This window comes from Schistocerca cancellata, chromosome 9 (assembly GCF_023864275.1).
Source record: "Schistocerca cancellata isolate TAMUIC-IGC-003103 chromosome 9, iqSchCanc2.1, whole genome shotgun sequence".
NCBI classification, from domain to species: Eukaryota; Metazoa; Arthropoda; class Insecta; order Orthoptera; family Acrididae; genus Schistocerca; species Schistocerca cancellata.
The window spans coordinates 316,469,656-316,485,058 of NC_064634.1; positions in this window are offsets into that span (position 1 = coordinate 316,469,656).

Sequence of the window (15,403 nt, forward strand, 5' to 3'; positions counted from 1 at the left end):
GATTAGTAATCCTGTCCGGCACACAATTCCAGAACGGTGCTCCCTCGCACCCAACGCGGAGGATTTATTCTGGAGTCATTACAGACAGTTTTAATGCACACGTTGTCTATTACACATTCGATGTCGAACCTACCCCGGACCCAAAACACGAACTCCGTTTGGGAAATGATGTGAAAAGTAATCAGTCTTTTCCATTTCAAAGGAAAAATCTCGCTGTACGTCATAAGTGGTTCAGGTAAACTAGAGATAATTTACATTTTGTAAGGATGTAAAATAACCACTGGACTAACGTTAAACGATTTCGACGCGCAAGTCGCCGAAGTGGCGTCAAATCGAAAGACTTGCACCCGGCGAACGGTCGACCTGACGGGAGGCCCTAGTCACACGACATTTATTATTAAACGATATGCGGTTCACCGGTAGTCCTGACATTTACTTCCTCATTGAACTCTATGACAACACAAACTCTTGGGTAGTCCTGTCCTGGCCAGTATTGTATCAAACAACTATCCTGAACTGTGCCGACCATTTTCTTATCACTAAAAAAATGCGGTCAGTTTTAGATAACAGCCTGAGATGTTGTTGCCTGCAGACTTTTGTGATAATCCTTTTCGATGTCTACAAAGAACGCACCGGCGAGCGCACTGGCTGGTCTCGTATATCGGCTGTCGCAGCCGCGGGCTTTGGCGAGCCCGGCAGGTTTGGCCTGCGCCGTGGCGCGGAACGCCCGCGCAAGGGCAGTGCATAGCAGCCTCCAGCGTAGCGCAGTCTAGTCCAGCCCAGACCAGCCGCCGCTCTGATCGATTTCACGCGTTGCCGGCCCAACAAGATGCACGTCGCCGAGGCGCACGTCGGCCGCGCCGGCCCGCCGTGCATAATTGTGTTTAACGTCCGCTCTGCTCAGCGCAGATGCTTGTCTTCCCTCCCTGCCGCCGCCCTACTGCGCATGCGCGGCCGGTGCCCCCACCACTCGCCCCCTGACCCCACCGCCCCTCCCCCGCGGACACTTGTTGCGGTTCGGCTCGGCGATCTCCACTTCGCAAATACTGCCCAGTCCGAGTCTTGCCTCCTGGATTACGCAACGCGCCGCCGTGGGCTGCACCGAGGGCGGCTGTACTCAGCCCGTGTCCGCCGTGCCCACGTGACTCAGCGATGGGGTACGGCGTGAATCAGTGGCTTCACGCATCTCGTTAAAGACCCCTCACACGAGCGACGCATCGCTTGCCGTATCGCCAGCAATCCGTTGCTCGCTCCACTGCTCCATACATGAACGATGTACCCGTTAATTTCGACCAGTATTAAGAACGCCCATGTGTAGTTAGAATGTGTTGCGTTGGCAGAAGAGCCAACACTGTGTTACTAAAGGAGGCCGAAATGCACGCGTTTTAGCTCACGCCGGCTGGCGCGATGAAGGAAGGACTCTACTGACGTGAGGTCTGGAACATGACAAGGAATTAGAATGCAGACAGCGGCCGTAATTAGTTTGATACTTAACTTCAATCCACTCATGATGAACGTCGCTCTTCACGGTACATGAGTCACAATATTATCTGTTCAAGACATAGTAACTGAATATGGCGCCTTACTAGGTCGTAGCAAATGACGTAGCTGAAGGCTATGGTAAACTGTCGTCTCTGCAAATGAGAGCGTATGTAGACAGTGAACCATCGCTAGCAAAGTCGCCTGTACAACTGGGGCGAGTGCTAGGGCGTCTCTCTAGACTAGACCTGCCGTGTGGCGGCCCTCGGTCTGCAATCACTGATAGTGGCGACACGCGGGTCCGACGTATACTAACGGACCGCGGCCGATTTAAAGGCTACCACCTAGCAAGTGTGGTGTCTGGCGGTGACACCACGGGATGAGTATGGACAGAATGACGAAGAGAGTGTGAGAAACAACAGGGAGGACAAGGGGAAAGACAGGAACCAAGTGGGTTGTTGAACTTCGGAAGGACTGGTTGGAATTGGGGATCGAGGTCGAAGGAAGGGAAAATTGGAGGAACACCGACTAATATGCCGGAGATCAATGACAGAGAAGAATACATGAAAAGATTAGAATGTCATGAGTGGAGCCGACAGGAGAAACGGACATGTAAGAGCTCGGAAGAAGAGCGAGAGAGAAGAAGAGAAAGAAAGAAGAGGTTCTGGGAGAAGAAGAGGAAAATGCGGTCCACGAAGAGCTACCCGTAGTCCTACAGAGGCTGTAGCGTAAGAAGAAGAAGAACATGAACATGAACATGTACAGCTATGTTTAGCAGCAGTGGCAGCTCATCTCCACGAATACTCACAAAAAATTAATAAAAGTAAATAAAAAATAACCGGTACTGAAATACATGAATTTTAACGCATTTATTGTGAACTGTACGTTACTTTAAAAAACACATTGCTTCTTTCGTTGACGCCGAGGTGGTTGTTTACATCTTTCCAGTGTGCTAATACAGTTTATTTTTCACTTATTAATCCTTAGTTCCTTTTCATTCATAGATTAACTACAGGTATTTACGCAGTGGTTTTCCGATGCCGATGAGACTAGAAATGTTGTCAGTACTACAGTATTTTATTACTGTTGTCATAAATATATTAAATGACAAGCGAATCGAGCATAACCGTAGAGCAGGTGCACCCTAAACATTTAAATTAAAGTGTCCACGTAATGTTAAGGTCGGTCATTCTCTTTAGAGGTTAAAACTTCCACAATATCTGTAGTTGTTTCATAAAACACTCAAAATCCGCTGATGTATCCCGGTATATCCTCACTGTTATTACATGTGAACTTGCATCGAATTATACTTCTACACCACAAGCTTCAAAATGATCCTCACTAAAAACTCCGAAGGTATCACTGTTTTTATGTTTGTAGTCATTCTTAATGTGAATGGCAACTCCTGCGCCAACTTCTCTTCTCAGATCGGTTCGTCCTCCCTGAATAGCTATGAATTCTAACATAAAATTCACACTCACCGTGGACAAAGCGAAACGAAACAAAAATACACAACCATGCTTAACAAGCAAATAAGTCGCAACAGTCGTAATTTCACACGTCCAGTGTGATTCATCAGGATGCTTTGGAATTACGAACAATCAGCGATCGGTCGCTGTGGTCTGCAATTTGCCCACACGGATATTACGATCTGAAGGCAGATCACACAACCAGGCGGTGGGCCGCTGCGATTCTTGGCTGATGCGTCGTGCCATTTAGCCGTACTGCTTTCCTGCTCGTATCCTGTTGCAGCTATATCGGGTGCTAAAAACAGTTCTCATGACTATATCTCGCTCTGCAATATCGTAGAGCAATTAGGACGATAACCTTCTGTGAAATAATGAAGAATGTTTCAGGAAAAGCTGCTCCGCTGAAACTAAGCTCGGTGTCGTGACAAATGATATTTTCTAAATAAAGCAAGGAAGAAAGTATAGCGTTTAACGTCATTAGGAACTTGGGATTAGATGTGGAACGAAATAAGCCGCGACCTTTGAAAGGAACCATCGCGGCGTTTGCCTTAAATTAGGAAAAGCATGGAAAAATGCATCTGGAAGGCCGAAAGAGTACTCGAGTCGCCGTGCACCGGAATACTACCCCAGCCCGGGTGTTAACTAGTGCGCAACCTGTCTGGGCCCACGCAAGAACGGATCAAGGCAGATGGTCACTTAACAGTCGAACTGGCCTCCCTAATGCACTGTAAAGCGACTTACAGAGAGTGCGTGTTAACTGAAGAGCCAAAGAAACTGGTACAGCTGACTAATATCGTGTAGGCCCCCGCGAACGCGCTGAAGTGCCGCAACACGATGTGGCATGGACTCGATTAATGTCTGAAGTTGTGCTGGAGGGAAGAGACACCACGAATCCTGCAGGGCTGTCAGAGTACGAGGCCCTGGAGATCTGTTCTAAACAACCCGCTGCAAGGCATCCCAGACATGCTCAATAATGTTCATGTCTGGGGAGTTTGGTGGCCAGCGGAAGTCCTTAAACTCAGAAGCATGTCCCTGGAGCCACTCTGTAGCAATTTCGGACGTGTGGGATGTCACATTGTCCTGATGGAATTGCCCAAGTACGTCGGAATGCACAATGGACATGAATGGACGCAGGGACAAGTCAGAGTCGTATCTCGACGTATCAGGGGTCCCATATAACTCCAACTGCACACGCCCCGTACCATATCAGAGCCTCCGCCAGCTTGAACAGTCTCTGCTGACATACAGGGTCCATGGATTCATTTGGTTATCTCCGGTACACGTCCATCCGATCGATACAATTTGAAACGAGACCTGTCCGACCAGGCAACATCTTTCCAGTCGTCAACAGTCCAATGCCGCCGTTGACGGGCCCAGGCGAGGGGTGAGGTTTTGTGTCGTGCAGTTATCAAGCGTACATTATTGGGCCTTTGGCTCCCATATCGATGATGTTTCGTTGAATGGTTTGCATGCTGACACTTGTTGATGGCTCAGCAATTTGTGGGTAGGTTGCACTCCTGTCACGTTGAACAATTCTCTTCAGTCGTGTTGCTCCCGTTCTTGCATGATTTTTTTTCCGGCCGCAGCGATGACCCTGAGCAAACCTCCGTCGCTTCAGGCTTTAGACGGCCCAGTGGGGACCGACCGACCGCCGTTTCATCCTCGGCAGTGGCGTCAGCACACCTCTCCCCCAGCCGTTGCTGTCTTTGCAGACGTGGGCGCCGCTGCTTCTCATCATTAACTAGCTCCTCTGCTGGCGTCACGCACCCCGTTCCACACCTCCCGCTAAGGAAAAACCCCTGTCAGTATCGGGGAACGAACTCGGGCCCACTGCATAACAATCAGCTGCGCTAACCACTCCGCTACGAAGGCGGACACATACCAGTTCGTAATTTAAAAACTATACAAAGTCTTCATGAGCCAGTGCGCCTGTAGTACTTAGTTTAAATACGTATGCCTGTTTCTTTTATGGGTCAAAATGGTTCAAATGGCTCTGAGCACTATGGGACTTAACATCTGCGGTCATCAGTCCCCTAGAACTTAGAACTACTTAAACCTAACTAACCTAAGGACATCACACACATCCAAGCCCGACGCAGGTTCGAACCTGCGACCGTAACGGTCGCTCGGTTCCAGACTGAAGCGCCTAGAACCGCTCGGCCACACCTGCCGGCCGTTTCTTTTATGCATTGCGATATCAAACTGTGCTTATTTACGACGAATCTGTATGTAGATAAAAACGCCTTTGAACGAGTTTTGTGAGCAGTACTGCCTGTTCAGTGTGATCCTCGTCACGATGTCCAGACGTAAAATTACGGGTTAATATCTGTATTTTAACATCGTACAAGTGATGGGCATCACATGACGTTTAATTTGGATCACGTGGTCGAGGAGCTGTATAGTTGTATGGCCGCGAGTTGACCGACCTTATGTTCCTGACAAGGAATCTCCCCCTCACACACCCTTCCATATTTAGTGGTAAAATGGCACATTGAATAGCCCGTCAGAAACTGAACACACATCAGGCATGAAAACAGGAAGCAGGTATACTGAACTGTGAAAAAAGAAACTAAATAGAAACAGTGCACGGTGCAAGCTCGAGATGTGCAACATCGAACGAATTGCAAGGACCATGGTGTCGTGGTTGTGTGTCTATGTGTAGGACTATAACTCCCTCGTGCCCCCCCCCCCTTTTTTTTTTCTTCACAGAATTATGAACTTTCCGTCCCGTCGTCGACGAGTCCTTTTGCTGTTGTGGATTGGCAAGACAGCCAACGCACTATGAGGAAGCCGAAAGGCACGCGTTTAAGCTCACGCAGGCTGGCGTGAGGTCTGGAACAGGACACGGAAATGAGACTAGTAAAAAACGTACGTATCTTCTGGAATACTTAACTTTAATCCATAATTGGTGAACATCGCTCATGACGGTACATGTTTTACAGCATCAATAGTAACTGGTAATGGCGCCTTGCTAGGTCGTAGCAAATGACGTAGCTGAAGGCTCTGCTAACTATCGTCTCGGCAAATGAGAGCGTAATTTGCCAGTGAACCATCGCTAGAAAAGTCGGCTGTACAACTGGGGCGAGTGCTAGGAAGTCTCTTTAGACCTGCCGTGTGGCGGCGCCCGGTCTGCAATCACTGATAGTGGCGACACGCGGATCCGACGTATACTAACGGACTGCGGCCGATTTAAAGGCTACCACCTAGCAAGTGTGGTGTCTGGCGGTGACACCACATTTGCAGTACTAGCAATTGTTATACTAGATATTGCTTATAAAATGCGAGTTATGTGGTATAAATATATAACCGTCGCAAGCAAATGTGATGAACAGCGACACAAGGCGAGATGCCGCATAGACCTCTCACACTAATCAAAACAACGAATAAAGGAGTGTGACCTGTGTTACAATAAAGGTGTTGAAGAGTCAAAACTTCCAAAACGAAACGCAAGACTCATAATATGTGGTACTCGTGTAGAACAAGGAGGAGGTGTGTACGTCTGGATGTCCCTTCCTTACATCTCGCTGTTGCAAAAGGATGTTACACGACGAAACAGACAGAAAGTTTAATACAGCGAACAGACACGTCAATGACCGAACGGACAGTTCATAATTTCGTGAAAAAAAAAAAAGCGCGAGGCAGATTTGAACTCGGATCTGCCATGTTTTTTTTCGTTGTATTTGATCGAAGCGGACGTCACATGACAAACATTGAAGTTCGTTGTTGATCTTTTCACTCAGTTTCCTTATTACAGAGACATGGCAGGTCTCTGACCGAACACGCTGAGCTACCGTGCCGGTTAGATTTGAACTCGGATCTGCCCCTTCGCAGACCAACACCACGACCAAATAACCACAACGCCGCGGATATTCTACTTCCCCCCATGTTGCAAATCTTGAGCTTCGACCGTTCACTGTTACTATATTGCTTCGTTTTTCACAGTTCAGCGTACCTTCTTCCTCTTTTCACCCTTGATCCGTGTTCAATTTTTAACGGGCTGTCCACTACGCAATCTAACCACCTAAATGTCAGAGGAGTGTCACGGGGAAGTTTCCCTTGTGAGATACGTCCCTCACTTCCACTCATCGTAAGCACCTTTCTTGATCGTAGTGTGATGAGTTACTGTAGACGGATTTTTCGTTAATTAATTCTTCTGGTTGCTAAGGCCGGTATTACACTATCAAATTTCTTTGTTAAAGATTTGATCAAAGATGTGATCAAATATCCCGTCAAATATATTTGACAAAGATCTTTGACGTAGCGCTAGGAGGGGTATTACACTGTCATCAAAGTTTTCGTCAAAGTTCAAGATGACTGACAACAACTTGTTATTAACCGCAGCAGTTGTACGTACCCCAATTGCATTGTGTGCACATGCGGAAAAGAAGTGGGGGGAAAAAATGGAACCATACATACGAGGTTGACAGTCTTAAAAGTCCTGGGATTACAACTTGATAATAAATTCAGTTGGGAGGAGCACACCACAGAACTGCAGAAACGCCTTAACAAATCTGTTTGCAATTCGAGTGTTAGCAGACATAGGCAACATAAAAATGAAAAAGCTTGCATACTTTCATTCCATAATGTCATATGGTATAATATTTTGGGGTAAATCTTCAAGTCAAACAAAAGGTTTTCAGAGTCCAAAAGCGTGTAATACGTATTATTTGTGGAATAAATTTACGGACGTCCTGTAGAAACCTCTTCAAGAAGTGGGTATACTAACTACTGCCTCTCAGTATATTTACTCCTTAATGAAATTTGTCGTAAATAATATATCTCTTTTTTCCAACAAACAACTCAGTTCATACATACAATACCAGGAACAAAAATGATCTACACAAGGTCTCAAAAGCACTTACTTTATTTCAAAAAGAGGTCCACTACTCAGGAACCCTCAGCTTCAATAATTTGCCAGCAAACATAAAAAATTTAGTTACAAATAAAGATCAGTTTAAAAGGAGCCTGAAAGACTTACTAGTGGCCAACTCCTACTCCACTGACGAAATTTTTAATAGAAACAAATGATGTATTGTATTTATTCATACTATTAGTATTGTTATTTCAGCTTTAAAAAATTGACATGTTCCACATCCACGAGGATCTCCTCAGCACGGATCTATGGAACAAAAAACTAATCTAATCTGGGTGAAGCCGTGGGTTTTACGACGACACAATAAAAGCATTCAACAAAGCTTCTTACGTGAGCTTACAGTAGACGTCAAGTGGTACATCAATTACTTAAGAATGGATGAGCATACATTCCTGTATGTGCTCAGTGAAGTGTATCCTCATATCACAAAGCACAATATTCACTTAAGAACTACTACATCTTCAGAAGACAGGCTCACTGTAACACTCCGATTCCTTGCTACAGGTGAGGGTTATGTTATGTTAGGTTAGGTTATGTTAGGTCAGGTCAGGTCAGGTCAGGTCAGGTCTCGTCTCCAATCTTATTTTATTTTTGTATTCAGGGTGCGTCACGTTGTATAGCGCCTCATCAGCTTCATACATCTCTATTAATTTTGTATTTGTCGGCATACACCAATTGTATTTACCGGCAATGTTTATAAAAACACTACAGACGACAGAACGCTGCAGCGATACTAGCGCTCCACGTGGTAACATGTCACATTGCAGTGAACAGAAGACAAGCGATTTCTTTGATCAAATCTACAGCGAGGCCCTAGATTTGATCAAATATTGAACGACATTTGACAAAGTTCCTATTACACCATCAAATATCTTTGACAAAGATTTTGGACAAAGATATTTGACAAAGAAATTTGATAGTGTAATACCGGCCTAAGCGGTAGAGCTTTTATTCAAATTGAGAGATATGTAAACAGGCACAATACGGGGCTGCGGTCGGCAACGCCTGTATCAGACAATAAGTGTCTGGTGCAGCTGTCAGATCGGTTACCGCTGCTACAATGGCAAGTTATCGAGATTTAATTGAGTTTCAACGTGGTGTTGCAGTCGGCGCAAGAGCGATGGGACACACCATCTCAGAGATAGCAATGAAGTGGGGATTTTCCCGTACGACTTTTTCACGAGTGTACCGTGAATATCAGGAATCCGGTAAAACATCAAATCTACGACATCGCTGCGGCCGGAAAAAGATCCCGCAAGAATAGGACCAACGACCAATTGTTGAACGTGATAGAAGTGCAACCCTTCCGCAGATTTCTGCGGATTTCAATGCTTAGTCATCAGCAACTGTCAGCGTGTCAACCATTCAACGAAACATCATAGATATGGGCTTTCAGAGGCGAAGGCCCACTCGTGAACCCTTGATAACTGCACGACACAAAGCTTTACGCCTCGCCTGAGCCCGTCAACACCGACATTGGGCTGTTGATGACTGGAAAGATAGGAGACGAGGTACTGGAGGAAGTAAAGCTTTGAGAACGGGGCGTGAGTCGTGTTTGGGTAGCTCATCTTGTAGAGCACTTGCCCGCGAAAGGCAAAGGTCCCGAGTTCGAATCTCGGTCCGGCACCCAGTTTTAAACTGCTAGGAAGTTTCATATCAGCGAGCACTCCGCTGCAGAGTAAAAATCTCATTCTGGTGATTGGAAAGATGTTGTCTGGTCCGACAAGTCTCGTTTCAAATTGTATCGAGCGGATAGACGTGTAAGGGTATGGAAAGAACCTCATGAATCCATAGACACTGCATGTCTGCAGGGGACTGTTCAAGCTGGTGGAGGCTCTGTAATGGTTTGGGGTCTGTGCAGCTGGAGTGATACGTCTAGATACGACTCTGACAGGTGACAAGAACGTAAGCATCCTGTCTGATCACCAGCATCCATTCATGTCCATTTTGCACTCCGACGGACTTGGGCAATTCCAGCAGAACAATGCGACACCCCACACATTCAGAATTGCTACAGACTGGCTGCAGGATCACTCTTCTGAGTTTAAACACTTCCGCTGGCCACCAAACTCCCCAGACATGAACATATTGAGCGTATGTGGGATGCCTCGCAACGTGCTGTTCAGAAGAGATCTCCACCCCCTCGTACTCTTACTGATTTATGGACAGCCCTGCAGGATTCGTGGTGACAATTCCCTGCAGCATTACTTCAGACATTAGTCGAGTCCATGGCGCGCCGTGTTGCTGCACTTCTATGTGCTCGCAAGGGCCCTACGCGATATTAGGCAGGTGCACCACTTTCTTTGGCCCTTCAGTGTAAATCGGAACTAAGTTTATGAGACGTAAAAGCAAGGAGTATCACAACTGGAGAAAGGGAGAAACTGCTTACACGGTAGTAAAAATGAAGGAAAAACCTGCTAAGGAAAACACAATTTCCAGACGAAGTCTTTGATCACACCTGAAGATCAAGGCCTCTGGCATGTGCCGTAGCATGTGTATGCATCACATTTGTACAACTAAAGCTGTAAAAGTAAACCGGTACGTGTGGTGATGGCTATTACACGTATGCTGAACCGAACTCACCCGTCGTATTGCATGTAAGCAAAAATAATTCCCCGTATTAAAAACCTGTACCAAGAAAACTAGTTCCCGCAAGAGCTTATAAATGAAATGTTACATCAGTACGGGTATGGAACACCGGTGTTCCATGTGGTAAAAAACGCTGACGTCTCAACTACGGAGGCGGACAGTATTCATGTAGATGTAATGAGAGATGCACGACACTTCTCCTCGGATAACTTCCGCTCACCGCGCAGCCCTGCTCCGAAGTTGACGCGGCCGGGGACCGAGCATAGAGCCCGCCGCCGCGCCTGCACACGTGACACGGGCGCGGGCCGGCGTCGCGGCGACCGCATGGGCGATTATTTCGTCCGGAATTCCCGCATCCGCGCACGGCTAATTACACACGGGCGCGCTCACGCCCCAATTGACGCCGAACGGCAGCCGAGCTGACAGCTATGAACGCGGCCCGAGCACAGGGCACAGCCGGAGCCAGTCTGTAGCTGGGCTGGGGGCGGCGCCATATTAGTCGCAGCGACGGGCCGCCGTAATTGGCAGGGCGTGTGTGGTGTGGTGTGTGTGTGTGTGTGTGTGTGTGTGTGTTAGAGAGAGAGAGAGAGAGAGAGAGAGAGCGCCGCACGTCGGTCCGCGTCGCAGGCAGGTGGCGTCCCGCCAATGTGAGTCGGCGCGACGTGGCCAGTGGTGTCCAGGTAGCGCGTCCGGCCGCGTTTGACGCGTCGGTGGCGACGTGCGCCGGCGCGCCCCATCCAGCTGTCTGCTCCGTGGTTTGTACCTTCCGTCGCACTACGAGGTCGAATTACAAAGTGGCGTCCACGTCTGTCAGCTTGGCAGTTTACCGAAATAATTCGAGTACCGGGACAAGTATAACTAAACCGAAACTTTTCGTTTAGCCAGCATCTTGTCGGTGGATGCACGTCTCCTTTCCCCACAACTGAAACTATGAGATCATTATACTACCGTACCTTTTTTATTTATTTTTTTATTTGTGGCCTTCGGATAAAATCCACTTAGTCAGCTATGAAAAGGTCGTGCTCAAAATCGCGCGTCGGGAGGGTCTTGGTATTCCGTTCGTGTTCGAGCTAGGAACATTGGACGAAAAGTTTTTGGTTTAGCCCGGACCAGCCACCGTTTGTGTAGCCATTCGAAAATTTGTCTTACTATAGCTGTGTACATAGTTCCGCGTAGTCAGCGCGTACACAACTTTCCAACTACAGCGCGCCCTGCTAAGCACAACAGCGCAGGTGCAGCGCTCGTCCGTCTCCGCACTACGAGATGGCGCTGCCTTAGAGACGGACCAAATTCTGCTTCCACCGATCCGCGTATTAATATGTAACGCAGCCAATGAGATTGCTGCTAACGTAGAACCTTTTCTCCTCGCGGTCACACTCGCGCAGTGATACCTGAACGCGCGAGGTATTATAACGAGTGTACAGACCTCCGATTAGTTAGTCTGCATTTGTCTGCAACAGTATGTACCAGTCTGCATTAGTCTGTACCAGTCAATAGTCAAGTTTCAGTCTGCATCTAAGAAGATTATCATATGCCTGTACACAGCCATGAAGATAAATGTATAGACACTTTGCCAAGTATCAGAGCTATGTGAGAATAAGATTAACGTACCAAGACCAAAGGAACTTCAGATTGTCAATTATAAATAGGAACCAGAACCAAGTTAAGTAATTTTTATGCTTGTTATTATTTTAATAAATGTGTGTGAAAATTAATCAAGTTCTGTTTAAAGTTGATCACCGTCAATCTGCTACTCTAAGCATGCAAGTGGCATTTCTATCGTCTGACCTAACGGCAGAAGATAAAACACGCCACGATAAGACCACGAGACATATTGCTGACACTCGCCTACTTCGTTAGAGCGACAAGTCAAATAATCTGATGGTGTGTGTGTACCGAAGGTCTTACAGTACGCACACCACAAGCTGTGTTACAGTATGAATAAAACGTTCTCGGTTTTCCAGCCGGGTCAATTCGAATAAAATCCTCGAGCTTTCGATGGCCATCTCCGCCATCGTCGTCAGGAGTTCGCTGGACTGCCGGAGCTGCTACCGTTTCTCGCTTATATAGCCATGATGACATCATCAGCAGCCAATTAGATGAACCCAATGTGGCGCGCGCGCGTAAGTCGACCCGGGCAGCTAGCGGAGCCGTTGCCCGTGGCAGCACCGGCCATGTCAGGTGGTGCCAGGGGCAGGCGCCACGTTTGAAACTGCCGCTCCCGCGTCGCGCATCTGTCTCTGCTTTCTTTCGACGTCCAACGCCCGCCCCCATGCCCTGTTGAGTGTGTATCCCTTGTCTCTGTTGAAATTGTTGCTGTTTAAACGAATCTCGGACGCTTCCTTTATAACGGAGACCCAATATGTAGACGGATGAGCCAACACTATTGTATTTTCGAACTGTATTTTATGTCCGTTTTCTAGGAAATTTTCCGCTATGGCCGACTTGTCACGCTCCCTTTATTTTATATGGCGTTTGTGCTCAGTACAACACTCCGCAACCGTGCGAATTGTCCAATACACTATACATGCTGCCACATTCACAGGGTACACCATACACACCGGACACTCGAAGAGCAATGTCGTCTTTAACAGTGCGCAACATATCTCGTATCTAGGAGGCGGGCCGGAACACTGGTCTTAGCCCATGTTTCTGCAGCAGACGTCCTAACTTACTGCTAGTTACTCCACAGTATGGCAGAAATACAATCCGTTTGGCCTCTTCTAATGATTCACCAGATGTCTTTCGTCGGCGGCCCTTGAAAGCGTCTGCGATGTCTCTTCTGCAGTATCCATTTTCCCTGAAAACACGTTCTAAAGTTATTCAGTTCACACTGTAGGTGGTCGTCGTCAGAGATAATCTTGGCTCTACGAACCAAGGTGATCTCGACAGCTTTCTTGCGTACAGGGTGGTGGCAACTATTGGCGTTCAAGTGCCGATCAGTGTGTGTTGGTTTCCGGTACACTGAATGACCAAGTGTTACAGTATATTAACCAAGATTTGGACGACGAACCGAAGGTGGAGCCCACGCAAGTTGTGCGAATCGATTAATTCCTCTTGAAAAACATTTTAATTCGGCTGTTGTTAGTGCTCACTTAACGGTACCATTTGCACAGGATGACAATTAATAATAATATTTGTTTAAGTGTGGTCTTCATGTAGGTACTTCTTCAGGGAGACAGGCATTTTAAATGGTTCAAATGACTCTGAGCACTATGGGACTTAACATCTGAGGTCATCAGTCCCCTAGAACTTAGAGCTACTTAAACCTACGTATCCTAAGGACATCACACACATCTATGCCCGAGGCAGGATTCGAACCTGCAATCGTAGCGGTCGCACGGTTCCAGACTGAAGCGCCTAGAACCGCTCGGCCACACCGGCATTTTAACTGCACCACTATAACACAGGGTTCAGTCTGTACAAGAACAGATTTTTTATTGACCGAGAACGGCGCACTGAAGAACATTACATCAGTATTTAGTCGTATACAGACATAATTATGGCTGTTATAAGTCATATATCTTCAGGTGGATTAGTACAGGGTGACAATTATTGAACTATATGGAAAAAACGTAAGTTACAAATTACGGCATGCACACACTTCATTCAGCATCTAGGATGGGTGTTTTCAGTTCGGCAGCAGTATTGGGGTTATTGCAGTACACCTTGTTTTTAATATAGCTCCAAGAAAAGGGGTCTCCTGTGTGTATATGCCGGCCAATCGAGACCCATGCCAGTGGCCTCTGGGTACCCCAGAGGCAGAATGCGGTTCCCCAAAGTTCTCCACGAGGACATCAAACAGTCTCCTGCTTCGATGAGTTGAGCTACGTCTTGCATAAATCACATCTTGTCGAAATCAGGGTCACTCTCGATAATGGGGATGAAATCATCTTCCCAAACCTCACGTACCGTTCAGTAGTCACTGTGCCACCAAGGAATATCGCACCGATTATTCCGTGGCTGGACTTTCCACACCACAGTCATCCGTTGGGGGTGAAGAGATTTCTCGATCGCGAAATGCGGATTCTCAGTCCCCTAAATGCTCTAATTTTGATTATTGACGAACCCATCCAAATGAAAGTGGGCTTCGTCGCTAAACCAAACCATATAAATTCCCATCATGCCCCGCGGCCAACCGTACAGTATGAAAATCTTAACGCAAACCGTTCAGAAGTTATGATGATTTTATTTCATATAGTTCAATAATTGTCGTTCTGTATGTATTCCGTTCGGATTTTACACGTAAAACCATGCAAACAAATGTTTTTCTGGGACGTTTTTGAAGCGCGCCACATCCACACGTCATGCTTCTAAGAATCGGCTCAAACTTTACACGAAGTTAGATAAACAGATGAAGTCAAAATGAAATTTTTCGAGCAATAATACTTTTCCATGGTCGAGACGCAATGGTTTAAAGGCAAGCTAAATGTAGCAAGTGAAATGCAATTGGAATTAGTCAAATTAGTCAATTCATTCGAATATCTCGGTGTACAATTCATAGGGCATGAAATGGAAGGATCACACAGACTCAGCCGTAGGTCAAGCAAGTGGGAGGGTTCGGCTCACTGGTAGGGTACAGCGAAAATGCACTCTGCCAGCGAAGAAGATTCCTTGCAGAACACTCGTGCGACAAATCCCAGCATGTTTCTCAAATGTTAAGAACCCATACCAAGTAGGACTAAGAGGGTAAATTGAACTTAGAGCCTTTTTGAAAAGTTTCAAGAACGAGCATAAAATATCGAACTTAGGGACATTTTACAATCCCCTATGTACCACTGCCGTACGGAGCGCGAAGGTAAGCTTAAGCTAACCGAAGCACACGCCGATCCCTGCAAGGGTCAGCCTACGTCGCCGCAAATCGTAGCTGTTGGCGCTGTTATACGTAATAGGACGGAGGTGGGTAATTTTTTGTCCGGCTACCTTACCGCATTTTATTGACATCCCGGAGCACGCCATTTGCTGAAAACCGTTTGTTGACTTGTTTGAAGGG